Source organism: Phyllobates terribilis, unplaced genomic scaffold, assembly GCF_046119375.1.
Source record: "Phyllobates terribilis strain yellow unplaced genomic scaffold, ASM4611937v1 Scaffold_200__1_contigs__length_3551848, whole genome shotgun sequence".
Lineage (NCBI taxonomy): Eukaryota > Metazoa > Chordata > Amphibia > Anura > Dendrobatidae > Phyllobates > Phyllobates terribilis.
Genome location: NW_027362960.1, coordinates 1646145 through 1664664, shown reverse-complemented (window position 1 = coordinate 1664664; position 18520 = coordinate 1646145). Strand labels below are relative to the sequence as shown.

General features: G+C 49.0%; 1 pseudogene; it reads right to left on the bottom strand.

Annotated features, from left to right (window-relative positions):
• LOC141213637 (uncharacterized) overlaps positions 1-18520 on the bottom strand; it is an 81967-nt pseudogene that overhangs the window by 32696 nt on the left and 30751 nt on the right.

Sequence of the window (18520 nt, the reverse complement as noted above, 5' to 3'; positions counted from 1 at the left end):
TGTACGAGGTGTACGGAGCGGAGCCGCGCGTGTACGAGGTGTACGGAGCGGAGCCGCGCGTGTACGAGGTGTACGGAGCGGAGCCGCGCGTGTACGAGGTGTACGGAGCGGAGCCGCGCGTGTACGAGGTGTACGGAGCGGAGTCGCGTGTGTACGAGGTGTACGGAGCGGAGCCGCGTGTGTACGAGGTGTACGGAGCGGAGCCGTGTGTGTGCGAGGTGTAAGGAGCGGAGCCGCGTGTGTACGAGGTGTACGGAGCGGAGCCGCGTGTGTACGAGGTGTAAGGAGCAGAGCCGTGTGTGTACGAGGCGTACGGAGCGGAGCCGCGTGTGTACGAGGTATACGGAGAGGAGCCGCGTGTGTACGAGGTGTACGGAGAGGAGCCGCGCGTGTGCGAGGCGTACGGAGCGGAGCCGCGCGTGTAGGAGGCGTACGGAGCAGAGGACCGTGTGTACGAGGTGTACGGAGCGGAGTCGCGTGTGTACGAGGTGTACGGAGCGGAGCCACGCGTGTACAAGGTGTACGGGGCGGAGCCGCGTGTGTACGAGGTGTACGGAGCGGAGCCGCGTGTGTACGAGGTGTAAGGAGCAGAGCCGCGTGTGTACGAGGCGTACGGAGCAGAGCCGCGTGTGTACGGAGCGGAGCCGCGTGTGTACGAGGTATACGGAGAGGAGCCGCGCGTGTGCGAGGCGTACGGAGTGGAGCCGCGCGTGTACGAGGCGTACGGAGCAGAGGACCGTGTGTACGAGGTGTACGGAGCGGAGACGCGGGTGTACGAGGTGTACGGAGCGGAGCCGCGTGTGTACGAGGTGTACGGAGCGGAGCCGCGTGTGTATGGAGCGGAGCCGCGTGTGTACGAGGTGTACGGAGCGGAGCCGCGTGTGTACGAGGTGTACGGAGCGGAGCCGCGTGTGTACGAGGTGTACGGAGCGAAGCCGCGTGTGTACGAGGTGTACGGAGTGGAGCCGCGCGTGTACGAGGTGTACAGAGCGGAGCCGTGCGTGTACGAGGTGTACGGAGCGGAGCCGCGTGTGCGGGGCGTACGGAGCTGAGCCGCGCGTGTGCGGGGCGTACGGAGCTGAGCCGCGCGTGTACGGGGCGTACGGAGCTGAGCCGCGCGTGTACGGGGCGTACGGAGCTGAGCCGCGCGTGTACGGGGCGTACGAAGCTGAGTCGCGCGTGTATCGGGCTGAGCCGCGCGTGTACGGGGCGTACGGGGCTGAGCCGCGCGTGTACGGGGCGTACGGAGCTGAGCCACGCGTGTACGGGGCTGAGCCGCGCGTGTACGGAGCGTACGGAGCTGAGCCGCGCGTGTACGAGGTATACGGAGCGGAGACGCGCGTGTACGAGGCATACGGAGAGGAGCCGCGCGTGTGCGAGGCGTACGGAGCGGAGCCGCGCGTGTACGAGGCGTACGGAGCAGAGGGCCGTGTGTACGAGGCGTACGGAGCAGAGACGCGTGTGTACGAGGTGTACGGAGCAGAGACGCGTGTGTACGAGGTGTACGGAGCGGAGACGCGTGTGTACGAGGTGTACGGAGCGGAGCCGCGCGTGTACGAGGTGTACGGAGCGGAGCCGCGCGTGTACGAGGTGTACGGAGCGGAGCCGCGCATGTACGAGGTGTACGGAGCGGAGCCGCGCGTGTACGAGGTGTACGGAGCGGAGCCGCGCGTGTACGAGGTGTACGGAGCGGAGCCGCGCGTGTACGAGGTGTACGGAGCGGAGCCGCGCGTGTACGAGGTGTACGGAGCGGAGCCGCGCGTGTACGAGGTGTACGGAGTGGAGCCGCGTGTACGGAGCAGAGCCGCGTGTGTACGAGGTGTACGGAGCGGAGCCGCGTGTGTACGAGGTGTACGGAGCGGAGCCGCGTGTGTACGAGGTGTACGGAGCGGAGCCGCGTGTGTACGAGGTGTACGGAGCGGAGCCGCGCGTGTACGAGGTGTACGGAGCGGAGCCGCGCGTGTACGAGGTGTACGGAGCGGAGCCGCGAGTGTACGAGGTGTACAGAGCGGAGCCGTGCGTGTACAAGGTGTACGGAGCGGAGCCGCGTGTACGAGGTGTACGGAGCGGAGCCACGCGTGTACTAGGTGTATGGAGCGGAGCCGCGCGTGTACAGCGTGTACGGGGCGTACGGAGCTGAGCCGCGCGTGTGCGGGGCGTACGGTGCTGAGCTGCGCGTGTACGGGGCGTACGGAGCTGAGCCGCGCGTGTACGGGGCGTACGGAGCTGAGCCGCGCGTGTACGGGGCGTACGGAGCTGAGCCGCGCTTGTACGGGGCGTACGGAGCTGAGCCGCGCGTGTACGGGGCGTACGGAGCTGAGCCGCGCGTGTACGGGGCGTACGAAGCTGAGTCGCGCGTGTACCGGGCTGAGCCGCGCGTGTACGGGGCGTACGGGGCTGAGCCGCGCGTGTACGGGGCGTACGGAGCTGAGCCACGCGTGTACGGGGCGTACGGGGCTGAGCCGCGCGTGTACGGAGCGTACGGAGCTGAGCCGCGCGTGTACGAGGTATACGGAGCGGAGACGCGCGTGTACGAGGCATACGGAGAGGAGCCGCGCGTGTGCGAGGCGTACGGAGCGGAGCCGCGCGTGTACGAGGCGTACGGAGCAGAGGGCCGTGTGTACGAGGCGTACGGAGCAGAGACGCGTGTGTACGAGGTGTACGGAGCGGAGACGCGTGTGTACGAGGTGTACGGAGCGGAGCCGCGTGTGTACGAGGTGTACGGAGCGGAGCCGCGCGTGTACGAGGTGTACAGAGCGGAGCCGCGCGTGTACGAGGTGTACGGAGCGGAGCCGCGCGTGTACGAGGTGTACGGAGCGGAGCCGCGCGTGTACGAGGTGTACGGAGCGGAGCCGCGCGTGTACGAGGTGTACGGAGCGGAGCCGCGCGTGTACGAGGTGTACGGAGCGGAGCCGCGCGTGTACGAGGTGTACGGAGTGGAGCCGCGTGTACGGAGCAGAGCCGCGTGTGTACGAGGTGTACGGAGCGGAGCCGCGTGTGTACGAGGTGTACGGAGCGGAGCCGCGTGTGTACGAGGTGTACGGAGCGGAGCCGCGCGTGTACGAGGTGTACGGAGCGGAGCCGCGAGTGTACGAGGTGTACAGAGCGGAGCCGTGCGTGTACGAGGTGTACGGAGCGGAGCCGCGTGTACGAGGTGTACGGAGCGGAGCCACGCGTGTACTAGGTGTATGGAGCGGAGCCGCGCGTGTACAGCGTGTACGGGGCGTACGGAGCTGAGCCGCGCGTGTGCGGGGCGTACGGTGCTGAGCTGCGCGTGTACGGGGCGTACGGAGCTGAGCCGCGCGTGTACGGGGCGTACGGAGCTGAGCCGCGCGTGTACGGGGCGTACGGAGCTGAGCCGCGCTTGTACGGGGCGTACGGAGCTGAGCCGCGCATGTACGGGGCGTACGGAGCTGAGCCGCGCGTGTACGGGGCGTACGGGGCTGAGCCGCGCGTGTACGGGACGTACGGAGCTGAGCCGCGCGTGTACGGGGCGTACGAAGCTGAGCCGTGTGTACGAGGTGTACGGAGCTGAGCCGCGCGTGTACGGGGCGTACGGAGCAGAGCCGTGTGTACGAGGTGTACGGAGCGGCCAATAGCAAAGCCCTCGAGGTGTGAAGAACATACGACCCCCTAAAGTGACCCCATTTCGGACACTGTACCCATGAGGGAAGTCATCTGAGGGTGTAATGGGCGTTCTTACGTTCTTATCCCACAGGTGTCTCACTGATTTCTTTACCACTCGTTTGTGTGTAAATAATATTACATTTGTTCAGAGCCGCAGCAAGGGGTTCAGCCAGGGGTGGACACACCGCCGATGCAGCTGCACCCGGGCCCAGAGGTGGAGGGGGGCCCATGCAGGAAGGGGCGCAGTGCTCAGGCAGTAGACCACGCAGCTGCTATGGGGCCCCTTGACTGAGGGCTGATGCTGCTTAACCCCGTCCACTCCCACCTGTAATGATTTTTGATACCCTGGGCAGAGTGCGGGCATTGAAAAAGGGGGCATGTCATGCAGGAGAGAGGCCGCTGGCCAATGAACGCTGCCCCATCAGACTGATGAGAGCGCTCATTGGCTGCTGTGTCTGTCCTCCTGCAGGGACTTACAGGGGGTCTTCTGCCTCCTGCTGTTCTTTTGCCAGCATCATTTCCTCAAAGAGGTGAGGGTGGGGGAGGAGAGTCCACAGCATCGGACAGCACGCAGGGGCAGAAAGCTGAAATCAGTCCTGTCTGCTGTGTCCCCTCCACAGTGGGTTCTGCAGCCCTCTCCAGAAGACCTTAATATCATAAAAGATTAGTATATGAGTGTATGTATATATGAGCAGGGCTGCCACCAGTAATTTCAGACCCCATACTGGCAAAAAAATTTCGGGCACCCTTGAGGCTCCGCCCAGGCTCCACCCCAGCTCCACCTCGACTTCTCGAACCTTCCACAGTCACACCGCCCACTCTTGGAAAAACTCCATTTCTGCACCACATCCTTATCAATCACACATTAAGGGTATGTGCCCACGCTCAGGAGACGCCTGCAGCCCCGAAGCTGCGGGATAGTCGTGCGGCTTCTGCCCTCATTTTATGCAATTGAGTGGCGCGATTTTTTTTTTGTACATGCGGAGTTTCCTCATAGATGTTATTCTGTGTAGAAAGTCCACATGTGGACCCGCAAGACAAATTGACATGCTGCGGGTCTGAAAGACGCGACGCATGTCAGTTTCCATAGGTGCACAGAGTTCCATAGTGGACATGGGATTTCTAGAAATCCTATCCACTATGCTGTAACACCTGGCCGCTGCAGGTTTGATTCTGCATAAGCACGCAGTGTCAAACCCACAGTAGCTCCTGACCATGTGCACATACCGTTAGGCTGTGTGCCCACATAGCGTTTTTCAAGCGTTTATGCTGCGGAATTTCCGCAGCGGAAACGCTTGTAAAACGCTAGGTAATCCGCACCCCATGGTCCCCAAGGGGATTCCGCATGTTCTATGCACATGCTGCGGATTTTTCCGCAGCGTTTATGCTGCGTACAAAAATCCGCAGCATGTCATTTAATTTTGCGGAAGTGCAGCGGAACTCCCGCCATTGACTTGCATTGAGACGCACAGAAACCGCGACTGTACATTTTTACAAGCGGCTTCTATGCGTCTCTATGTGCGGATGGTACCCAGTTCTGGAGGAGAGGAGACTCTCATCCAGACCTGGGTACCATTGTACCTGTGAAAAAAGAATAAAATAACAAAGTTTATACTCACCTGTCCGGCGTCTTCTCTCTGAATGCCAGCAGCGCTGAAGGACCTTCGGTGACGTCACAGTCATGTGACCGCAGGCCCTTCACCGCTCTGTCTTGCGATATGCCGGCAGCCGGGAACCAGCCAGGAAGCAGCGCTGCAGCCACGCCGGGACCTCGGGGGTGAGTATAGCTTTATTTGTTTTAATTTTTACGGTTCACACTGTATAAATCCATGCTGTTTGCATGGATTTATACAGTGTGACCTAGTTGTCAAGCACTCACTTTCCAAGTGATGCTATCGCCTGGAAAGTGCTTGTCAATCTGCATGCGGAAACGCATGTGAACCCGCATGTGGATCCGCATGTATTCTGCAGGAAAAACGCATGCGTTTTTTTCTGCCAGGGAGATGCAGAAATGCTGCAGAAATTTTCTGCTTCATTTCTGCATCGTGGGCACATAGCCTAACAGTTCCCATAGAACACCATATCACATACATAGCAGCAGCTTTTGTTTGGCCAAAAGATTTTGTAAGACGCCGCCACGACAAGGTAAACTCTTCTGTCCGGGCCCTACTCTACTCTAACCTATTAAACATTTCTTAAAATATCCAGTACTCTATTTAGGTATATTTTTCTTTATTTTTCTTTAAGGTAATGTGTCACATACATTTTTTCAAATAATATCACATACAAAGGGATGTGAGCGAAATACGCTCTCTTCTATGCCTTCCGAACTCCAAATATTAAAATTATATTTTCGAGATCTCGAGGAAATCAATACAGCACAGCCTTATAATGGTGTACTAGGAAAGACTTCTGCTTTATTAACACATGTGGCACTTTAAATAGGGTCAGAGACAAAGGAATAGTTCTCTCTGACCTATGAACCAATAGTAACCTTAGGGGAGTGAATAGTAATGTGAAACCTCACTGCCCATCAGTGTTACTTGATCACCATTACACAGAAGTTACAAGACAAGATGGATACCACATACTCAAAATGGATTCTTTTCTCTCACATTTCCCCCCTTTTGTGACCAATTATGGCATCTCAGTAGGTATATAGGAGTGCGCTAGTCGTGTCCTCGGGACTTTCCTACCTGCTTCACCTCAGTTTCCTACCTAAACACCTATAATTGTATCACAACAATGGATCTGTTCTTGTCTGGGGTCCATAGTATACAATCAGGGGTTCTGTGACACGGTTTTCCTTACATATAAACCTGAGTAACTTAGATGTAACATAGATCAGCGCTTTTACGGCTACATATATCAACAAGCAGAATAATAATAATTGCATACATGTATATATAATCCCTGAGAGCCCCCCACCTAGACCCTTGAACCAATTAGTGGGATTCAGGAAAGGAAATGTTTCTCCCACCAGGAGTCCTTGTTTGCGTCATGTTGCTGTAATCACTTATCCCTTATCTCGATTATCTTCTGTATATCAGTCCTAACCTGGAGATTTCCCATAACGTCCATGTAATGACAACATGCGGGACCGATGATCTGACACATCCCTCCATAGCGGTCAGGTAGTTCAGCACTATGGTGTGTTGTCAGTGACTACAATCAGCTGCTTCTGTATTATATTAGATGCATTAAGGACATCAAGCACCTGGAAGATCTGGTCATCTAGATAATCAGTCGCCTCTACCAGCTTATCCTATCTGGGTTATGAATGGGTAAATTAATACGCTGCTCACAACCTTATTTGCAACCCCCTTTTCTACATGATGAGATTTACCATTGGGTCTGGGATTGTTGTCTGCAGCTCGTCTGTATAATGTGTGTAGAGGGATTGCTTTAACATTTACTCTGATGTGAGGCACTATAAAGGTTGATGGGGTCAGGAAGGCCGGTGTGCAGACCCCTGCAAAGTTATTAGGTAACCACTTGTAGGCCTGATGTCCACATACACTGTACAAACTCTCATAACAGTGTTATTGAATAGACTAGCAATCCATTTAGACAACAAGGTGGAGCTTAATATGTCCATCATCTCTTCCTGATACTGAGTGTCATTTGACATAATACCTGATATCAGACTTTCCAAGGTGACATTTACACAGTGAAGCTCAGGATTGAGCGTGGCATCGACCGCTACACACTGTGTGATGTCAGTACAGACCTGTTACACTCAGAATACTCAGCTACACACTGTGTGATGTCAGTACAGACCCGTTACACTCAGAATACTGTAGAGAAAGCGACGTCTCTGGATCTTATCTGGATGCAGCTGCAAGAGGTGAAGTCCGGATAACAGGAGAGGTCAACAGGACTAGAAGCCCAAGGCATTCCTGTCTGTCTTAGAGGCGGACCACTCCTGTTAAACAACCACGGCTCTGTCACCCATGCAGCTACAGGCAAACCTACAGCTCTCTCTTTCCTGTTGTTATCTAGCTTAGTGGGAAAAGTGCGGTTACGCAAATAGAACATTTCTTTCAAAGTCACTGGAATGGCTAAATAAGGCATAGTATTGCAGCTCACAGGACTGTGAGTGCAAATCCAACAGTCTTTTGGTAATGTACTCGTGTCCATGTCTTTTAAAAGTACTTGGTGATGTCTAATGAATTTATTATCCCAGTCACCATTCAGAACTTCATTTAATGTCTTTGCTAGAGGCAGTGCCACCACTATCCCCATTAGAACTGGTAAAAAGGTCATCATTCTGCTGGTGGAGTGACTCTTTTACAGTGGCTGGCGTGTATCCAAGTGGATTCTCCCTCAAGCTTCACCGAATGTTGATGTGGTCAGAAGAACTTGGAATGGCCCATCAAATCTTGGAACAAGACTTTTTTTTGACGTGTCTTTTTAGGACCACCCAGTCTCCAGGCTTGAGATCATGTGTTCCAGACACTGATTCAGGGTCTGGAATGGAAGAATACACCTGTTTATCACACTGTTTAGGCGATTATGCAAGGCTTGCACATAGCTAGTCAGGCTGTCATTCTGCATCTGAAGTGACTGTGAGAAATATAACCCTGTTCTAGGTACTGAACCAAAAAGTATCTCATATGGAGAGAGACCTGTTCTTCTACTTGGAGAAAAGAGTTAGAGGCAAGCATTCGGTCAATGGTTTGCTGGTTTCCTCTTTTGCCTCCTGAATCTTTAACTTTAATGTCCCATTCTGTCTTTCTACCTTCCCACTACTCTGTGGATGGTAAGGTGTGTGTAAACCCTGCTCAATTCCCAAAGACTTTAAGATCTCTCTCATGATCTCTCTAGTGAAATGTATACCTCTATCACTTTCAATCACTTCAGGAACCCCATATCTACATACCACCTCATTCATGAGTTTTTGAGCAGCAACCTTTGCTGTAGCTTTCCGCACTGGATATGCCTCAGGCCAGCCTGAAAAGAGATCAACACACACAAGCACGAACTCGTATACCCCTACTCGTGGTAGTTGTATATAGTCAATCTGCAATCTCTGGAACGGGTAGAGCGGACGAGGGATGTGTTTCTGCGGGGTCTTCACAGCTTTCCCTATGTTGTGTCGGGCACATGTCATACAAGACTGTGTGTGCCTGGCGCCACTCATACCTTGTCTACTAAAGCACACATAGCTGTTTTTGACAAATGTGTTAGTCCATGGATTACCTGGGCCGTCACTGAGTAAAGAGTTCACGGCAGGCAGAGCTTACTGCCCTTTTTCCACAAACCTTGCTCAGTCAGCTGGGCTCCCTGCGTCTCCACTCCTTCTTTTCCTGTTGAACCGCCTGTTTCTGCAGGGATTTAAGAATATCAGGAGTGACAGGTGCCACTGAGGTCACGGTCTGTACCGCTGCTAGACTCTCAACTCTAGGCCTCTTTGCTGCTTCCTTGGCGGCGGCATCCGCACGAGCATTTCCTCTGGCTTCATTGGTGTCAGCTCGAGTGTGAGCTTTTATTCTTACTATGCCAAGCTTAGTTGGTAACAGGAGAGCCTTCATCAGGGCCCTTACGCTCTCTGTGGTTTATAGGTTTTTTCATGTGACTTAGGCAAGATCTACTATCTACACACACATTTGGCCATCTTACCCTTTGCCGCTCTACACGCCTCAGTGAGTGCCCTCAGCTCTGCCTCCTGTGCCGATAGGTGAGGAGGGAGTGGTTCAGCTTTTATTACCTCATGTTGTGTGACCACAGCATATCCAGTGTAGAACCGACCAGCATCTTGGCATTTGGATCCATCTACAAAAAAACTCAAAATCTGCATTAGCAATAGTTCATTTTCCCCATCTTTTCCCCCTTTTTGAATCCAATGGCAGAAGCGTAACTGGATTCAAAACTGTACGTTCTACATTTGAGGAAATAAGGAGGGCACATTGAAGACGAAGTAGCTGGGTCATTGAAATGTGCCTAGGATTTACCTGACTAAGGCCACCATGTAAAGTCATGTTGAGTGTAAAGTGTGACTTTGTAATCAAGAACTATTTCTGTGGCCTTTTCAATCATGGCTTGAACCTAAGAAATGGCTGTAACACAAGAGGGTGCCCCCCTGGCACCAGGAACCAGCCGAGGTGAGTAGTAGGCCACTGGTCTCTGTAGTTGTCTGTTTTTGGGTAATGCAACCTACTGTATTGTGACCTTTCTTTCCTCTGTGAAATGTCTGGTGTATTGTGACATGCCATGTCCTAAGAAGACTACCTTCTGGTGATAAACCTGTGGTTTCTTTTTAGAGGTCTATCACAAAAGTGAGATAGACTCCTGACATGAGACTTGAACAGGACAAAGTAATAAATCGTACTACATACTCTAAACTAAAACATCACAACCTCCAAATATGGAGGAGTCAACAAATTTTCAAAATGAGAAAACATTGCAAAAGTAGACATTATCGGTGAATTCTGAGCACCTTGTGATGGCACTGTCATCCATGAAAATTGTTTATGACCAAGGAAAAATAAATAAATAAAAACAACTAAATCCCGGCAGTCTGGGTGCAGAGGCGCGGAAAAGAACGCATTTTCGAAGTAAATCACCATAAAATGCTTTGATGATTTCTCAAAGAAAAACATTAATTGCATACAGACCCGGCTGCCCAGTATCTATTAAGGAAAAAACAAAAATGTAAAAATATGCCTGGAGTTCATTTTAATCATTGAAATAGAACCTCTAAAATTTGAATTTCTGTCGTTATAGTTTTTATCTAGTGACTTTCAATAATTAGGATGAAGGGAAAAAGTCATTCCCAGCTATCTGCTATGTGAGTGGGGGCTGCTGCACTCCTGTCTCCCCCCACCTTTTTCTATAGTTAAAAAAAAAAAAACTTACTCTCTTTGTTCTGCAAGTTTGCATCAACTCTTACTCCACCCCTTTGGCTACTTGTAACAAATCCCTTGGGTCCTTCCCCCTCCACTCTGGGCGGGCTTTTACAAGTCCCTCTCTAATTGATTTCTTTAACCCATCCACAAAAGCATCTCCCAATATATGTATATTAAGAGTGTCCCCTGGTAAATATCCCATATCTGTCCAAGTCATCTGTAAACGGGCAAAATATTTTTCTACAGTCTCATCTTTTTCCTGAGTGATGTCATTTAAAGATATAGATTGTCCTCTCTGGTTTGTCAATGCCCAACGCTGCAACTTCTTACAATAGTCTTCCCCTGACTCTAATTAGTCTGTAAATATTCTTTTCCAGGTCTGTCAATCAGATAGTCTTTTGTCTGTCCTGTCTCTTGCTTTATAATATGTGCAGTCACATCTCCTCCTTTTGCGTCTACTAACAATTCTAAATCCTGCCATGTTCAGTTCTATATACCCTGTATCTGCTGAATTTGTCTAGCAAAAGGAGCAGGCTTCTCATCAGGGCAGTTGTTTCATCACCTTGTGAGGGGGGCCATGCCTCGTGTGAGGAGCACTGGACCTTGGTATGTGAGAGTATCCTCTATCAGTCCCCCCCCTCTCACTGCTCTCTTCCCCCCTCCCCATCCCATGTAATTAGCTCTGGGGGAGGAGGTGTACTATCAGCTACCACATGAGTCTTTGTTATAACTAGGAGCATTTGGGGAATTTAATTTAGATTTAGTTATCTTGCAATTTGAACAGTTATTTTTCCATCCCAAATACTGTACATGTCCACTGTCCTGGTCCATTATAAGGAGGAGGTACTGTTAATTCTGTCTCATTAAGTCCGTTCAGTCCATTGTCAAAAGCACTTGCACAATACTTTTACTTATAGTGCTTTTCTCACACTTTCTGCACTAATTACTTCCAGAGCTAACATTCTTTACCTGCTCAGCCTTCTCCCTGAACACATACAGACCAGACCCCCCCTGTGGGGAATTTCAGTCATTTCAACACTCTTTTACTATCCGTTATGGCATCCTTGCCTTCACATTATCTGCACATTCTACTTTTTGCTGTCTTTCCATTGGGTTTCTGTCTTCATTTACTCAACAAGTTTCCCATACTTGCCTCAAAATCAGTGCTAGCACAATATCAACAATAGGCACAAAGCCAAGGGTCCAATAGGCAGGCACACAGCCACATATCCTATTATTCTGTATAGTAGTCTGTCACAAAGCCACAAATACTACAATACAGCCCGGAAATGGTCCATAAGATACCCCTCTGGTGAGATGATCAGTCTCATCAGCCAAACAAGATTCAGCAACACAGCAATCCTCTAAGTACAAGTACCACTATATCACAGTCATACACTGATCAGATCACATGCACACAGTTCAAGAAGGCATAGGTAACTCTTCCCAGTTCTTGGACTAGACTATTAATTGCAAAAATAACTCACCCGGATTGGAGGTGGCCAGCTCGCAGTAAAAGTGAAATACAATTGTAAGAATAAGCTTCTTACCCTATGCTGCAGCGTTTGAATTCACTTTTACTGGAGGGTCCTCCTCACTCTTGATCCGGATGGTATAATGCGCGTCTAGTCCCGGGACTTTTCGGCACCAAATTCTGTGAGCGAAATACGCTCTCTTCTATGCCTTCCGAACTCCAAATATTAAAATTATATTTTCGAGATCTCGAGGAAATCAGTACAGCACAGCCTTATAATGGTGTACTAGGAAAGACTTCTGCTTTATTAACACATGTGGCACTTTAAATAGGGTCAGAGACAAAGGAATAGTTCTCTCTGACCTATGAACCAATAGTAACCTTAGGGAAGTGAATAGTAATGTGAAACCTCACTGCCCATCAGTGTTACTTGATCACCATTACACAGAAGTTACAAGACAAGATGGATACCACATACTCAAAATGGATTCTTTTCTCTCACAGGGACAAAAACCGTCACACCATGGCCGGACTACATATTAACACCACCTAGTGACCAAATAATACCACATACAAAGAATACCGACACACCATGACTAGACCACATATTATCACCACATAGTGACCAAATAATACTACATACAAGGAGCAAATACCACCACACCATGACCAGACCACATATTACCACGACAGTGGCCAAATAATACTACATACAAGGAACATAGAATTAAACCTCATACTCTTGTTCATGCATATTTGTATCCCACCCTGTATATAAACTGTTTATTGCAGGAAATTCGTGTGAAAACCACCGATGTTAGGAAATACACCCGCATCTGATCTGGTGCAAATCATAATATCCTGGCAAAGGATCATAGAGCCGCAGATATACCGAGCATTATCTATCATATCAACGGGAGGCAAATAGATGCATCATTGTAAAACACACAAAACAAGTATGTACAAAACACTGGTGAGATTACTGTGGAGCATTGCAATGGTGAATCAGATTAGATGGAACGTACAAATCCATGATATCCAAGAGCTGAATGTATAACAGATCAATGGCAATGGGAGATGTCTGCATAGAGTCTGATGGAAAACCTGATCGTGAGGCTATAGGTATAGCAAGCATTTCTATCTGTATCAATGAAAAACAGATTGTCATGGAAATATTGAAAATCTTTTTCTTCTCCCCTGTCATAGATATTAAGAAGTCTCTCTCTCAGACTCCTCTTCCCTCCTCCCCTATATTAATTGTCCATGGGAGAAGAGCTGACACTTTGGCCAGTGACCTCTATACAAATCAACGCACACATGAGAAGGGCCTTGCAAGCAAATGCTGGCCAAAAGCTGCTACCAAACCCAATTAACACAGGCTTGTGATAGATTTACAGGTAACTGAGAAGGTTGTATTCCCAGTGCTTGAAAGGGAATGTAACAAAGGCCTGCAGACGGCCAAAAGCCGATATGAAATAACTAAAGTTCCATATGTCCGATAATAATGGGGCCTATATTTTGGGTGGCAGGGTCCGCTAAGGAACAATATGGATATTTAACCGTCGCTGTAAGCCCCTCTAAGGAGCTGTGGCGCAAAAGTTACAAAATAGAAGACGGCAGCTATACCGTGTGTGGTCTCTGGAGAAAGGTAAAATCATAACGGAAAATATGGGATCACTTTCGGGCCTCTACGATCAACCCACGATAAGTTATTGCAAAAAACAGATATCTAATAAAAATATGAAGGCTGGAGACTAGCCCCCGTGATGTCATCACAGGGGGTATATGGGCAGGTCTCACTTAGGCATAAAAGAATCCACAGAGGATGGATCAGCACTTATGTTGGAAGTTACATATTTTGTGTAGCACGGGTCACTTTCGCTGAACGGCATCGGGAGTGCTTCCCTCCACCTATACTGAGTCATCCCTGCGAACTGTATAGAGTAAGTTGAGAATTGAAAGACACATTACTGTAATGTGTTGCCTGACAAAGGTTTTCCATAGAGTGTGGTGTCCACTTTATGAGATGTTACTATCCCTGTCAGGAAAATATCCAGAAATGGAGTGGAAATCAAAGGTTCACTGACAGTGCATTTTAAATTTAAGGAATAAGAATTCAAATACAAAACAAATTGTGACACTAACTGGGGGTCACCTCTCCATACCAAAAGCACATCATCAACATATCTACCAAACCAAAAAATGTGCTCAAAAAATGGATTATCATCAGAAAAAATGTAGATTTCTTCCCACCACGACATGTACAGAATAGCCAAAGATGGTGAGAATTTGTAGCCCATGGGGGCTCCCAATACTTGTAAATAATATTTAGAATCAAACATAAAATTGTTGTGGGACAATTAATATTTTATGTTATAATGAACCTTTTTAAATTCACAGAATATCCACTATATTTATTTAAATGGTGTTGAACAGTAATGACGGCCAATGCGTGAGGGATGGAGGAATACAGGTTGACAACATTGCTGGTGACAAACCTATATTCTTCCTGCCACACAAACCTGTCAAAAACCCTCAGGAGAGACGTAGTATCTTTCACATAGCCTGGTGTTGGAATAACCAGAGGATACAAGTGTTCACCAGCCATTGGCTTAAATTCTCATTCAATGAACCCATACCCGAGATAATAGGGCGAAGGGTGGGGGAGAGGAGATACCCTTGTGTGTTTTGGGGAGCCCATAAAAAATGGGTAAAATGGGATAATCAGGTAACAGCCAGTGCTGAATTTTGTTATTAAACACCGACAAATAAATGCCTTCCTCCAGAATAGTGGACAACATTGTTTTATACAAATTGGTAGGATTCATAGAGAGCACCGGAGCAGATTTCCAATATCAACAGTTCTAATAGCACATACTCCGGGACATCAAAACATTTTGTGTCCATACAGAATAATGATCTCACACATTGTTCTTTTTTTGGTCTTGAAAAAGTTAATTATACTGTAAGGGGTGGAAACAGACAGAAACACCTTAATATGTGTGAAGCCTTCCGGATCTGACGTGTAAATACTAAATACCCTTCGGGTAATGAATTTCCGCAATGACCTGTTTTACATCTATTGATGAAATTCATACTGGTTTATTCCCAGCAGACATCTATATGGTGACATTCCAGGTTTTCTGAATTTATTTTGTGTTTTACTGGTTATTATTTGCCGGTGTACTTATTTGCCTTTCTGTATTTTGCGCTATCATCGCTGATTCATCTTCGCAGAACGCACATAAATGATGCAAATATCTTAAAGATTTTTCAGCAATGACGGAGTATTTCCATTGCAATGTTCTGCAGCTTATTTATCTCCCATTTCTCATATATTTATTTTTGTCTGTTTTTTCGCAATATAATTTAATTATTTGTTTTTCATTGATACAGATAGAAATTCCCTGTAACGGGTCTGGGAGGCGGAACCTCTGAGCTACTATACAAGGGGGCGGTCCTTGTAAGGGAGCGGGTGGCGACCAGGCAGGCAGTCACAGCAGGTGACCGGGACAGTCTCTAGAAGAACGGGCAGGAGGTCACGGCAAGTGACCGGGGCAGTCTCTGGATGAACGGGCAGATAGTCACGGCAAGTGACCGGGGCAGTCTCTGGGTGAACGGGCAGATGGTCACGGCAAGTGACCAGGGCAATCTCTGGGTGAACGGGCAGATGGTCACGGCAAGTGACCGGGGCAGTCTCTGGGTAAAGGGTTGGTACGACCTGTGGCGGCTGATGGTAGACGTGAGCTCCCAGGTGAGCAGGCGAGAGTCTCTGGATAAACGGGTGGTCACAGCATGTGACGGCGGAGCCTCCAGGAAGACCAACAGACAGGCGGCAGATGAGCGCTCCCAGGTGAGCGGGCAGAAGTCTCTGGACAGGCGGGTGGTCACAGCACGTGACGGCAGAGCCTCCAGGTAGGCTAGCAGACAGGCAGCAGATGAGCGCTCCCAGGTGAGCGGGCAGGAGTCACTGGACAGGCAGGTGGTTACAGCACGTGACGGCAGAGCCTCCAGGTAGGCTAGCAGGCAGGTAGCAGATGTGCGCTCCCAGGTGAGCGGGCAAGCTGGTCCATAGACAGACTGACAAGAGTTGGAAGGCAGACCGTCGGACCTCAGGCAAGCAGGCAGGTAGTTGATGTGCGCTCCCAGGTGAGCGGGCAAGCTGGTCCTTAGACAGACTGACAGTAGTAGTAAGGCAGACCGTCGGACCTCAGGCTAGCAGGCAGGTAGCAGAATATCAGGCAGGAATAAGACAGCAAGCTGGCAGGAATCTGGCAGGTATCTGGCAGGTAACTGGCAACGGGACCTGAGGGCTGAAGCAGAGTAGTGAACAGTGCAACAACATTCCTCGGGCACCTCCATTTTGGAGGAGGTGCCTTATATATGGTGAAGTCCTCCGGCCATTGGCCGGGGACTCCTTAGGACAGCGCGCGCGGCCCCTTTAAGAGGGAGGGAGAGCGCGCGCGCCCTAAGCACAGTGGCCGGGAAGGAGCGCGCGCTGCCAGCAGAGCGGGAGGAGGACGCCGGGCACGGAGCAGAGAGGTGAGGGGAACAGCGTCCCTGCCTAGCAGAGGGCAGGGACGCCGGCGCTACATTCCCGCTACATCCACAGCTTCACGATTTAGTTCTGCATCAGATATTTGTTTTTGTCAGTTTTATTATAATGTAATTACCTGTTTTTCGTTGATACAGATAGAAATGCTTGCTCCATCTATAGCCTCACGATCAGGTTCTCCATCAGACTCTATGCAGACGTCTCCCATTGCCATTGATCTGTTATACATTCAGCTCTTGGATATCATGGATTTGTACGTTCCATCTAATCTGATTCGCCATTACAATGCTCCACAGTAATCTGATTCGCCATTACAATGCTCCACAGTAATCTGATTCGGCATTACAATGCTCCACAGTAATCTGATTCGCCATTACAATGCTCCACAGTATTCTGATTCGCCATTACAATGCTCCACAGTAATCTGATTCGCCATTACAATGCTCCACAGATTGGGGATAAGGGGTGCCATGCATATCAGGATAGGGGATGAGGGGTGCCATGCATACCAGGATTGGGGGTGAGGGGTGCTATGCATAACAGGATTGGGAATGAGGGGTGTCATGCATACCAGGATGGGGATGAGGGGTGCCATGCATACCAGGATGGGGATGAGGGGTGCCATGCATACCGGGATAGGATGGTGGGGGCAGCAGAAATACCAGGAGGGGGGCAGCACATACCAGCATGGGAGACTATATACCAAAAATGCTCGCCACCCGGGCATAGAACGGGTTCAATAGCTAGTTACAATATACAGGAGCATGATCTGACCATACAGCAGTTCCTACCTGAGATGTAGGTTGCCATGTAGGCAAGTGACGGCTAATTAAGAAAAGGACTATATGGCTATGCATATTGTGTAAAGGAGACGTATAATCCTTTACGTCTGGATGTAGTATCATCCATACATCAATCGGTTGAGACCAAAGCACAATTAGCAAAGCTTTTGTTTGTGTTTTAGATTGGTGACTCCAGCCCCGGGACGCGTCTAAAGAAGGATCCAAGACAAATTTAAAGTCACCTCCAATGATGATAACGTCCTCCGCAAAATATTTTAGTTTGTTTAAGTAATGACGGCATGTCTCAATTTGGTCACAATTAGGGAGATAGAAGTTTGCCAAAGTCAAAATTTTGGAGTATATGGAGATCTTAACAAACATATACCTCCCCTCCGTGTCAGACAGAGTTTCTACAATAGTATGCAGCAGTGATCTGTGGCGGCCGATACTCAGCACCTTAGCCTTTAAAACAGCATTTTTCTGGGACGCCAAGATGAATAATATCTATTAGTAATCTGAGGTACAGTATATGATCGCCTCTAAAGTGTGACTCCTGAAGAAAGAGAAAATGTACGTGCTGTTTATGCCTGTGATAAAACACTTGAGCTCCTTTCTCTGGAACATTAAGTCCTCTGACATTCAATGAACAAGTTTTGAGTTGTGCCATATTATATGAAAAAAAGGAGGAATGGAAGAGAGAAAGATTAAGAGAGGAAGTATAGACGGTAGATAGTAACGTCTACCTCTCAGTGTCTAAGAAGTATAGATTATGAATATATCAAAACAGTAGGAAATTGTGAAACAAGCAGATCCCAATGCAAGTCCCTAACTGGGGGTTGTCTTTACAGGCGCAAGTCAAACTTTCAGTTCTAGGATTCCTATTAGGTGGAACCATGGAATATAAAGCAAGTAAAGTAATAAAGCCTGATATAACAGTAGTATCATGTGAACTCAACTTATACAGTGCCTACAAGTAGTATTCAACCCCCTGCAGATTTAGCTGGTTTGATAAGATGCAAATAAGTTAGAGCCTTCAAACTGCAAACGAGAGTAGGTTTTATGAACAGAAGCATAAATCTTACAAACCAAAAAGTTATGTTGCTCAGTTGAATTTTATTAAATTTTAAACATAAAAGTGTGGGTCAATTATTATTCAACCCCTATGTTTAATATTTTGTGGAATAACCCTTGTTTCCAATTACAGCTAATAATCGTCTTTTATAAGACCTGATCA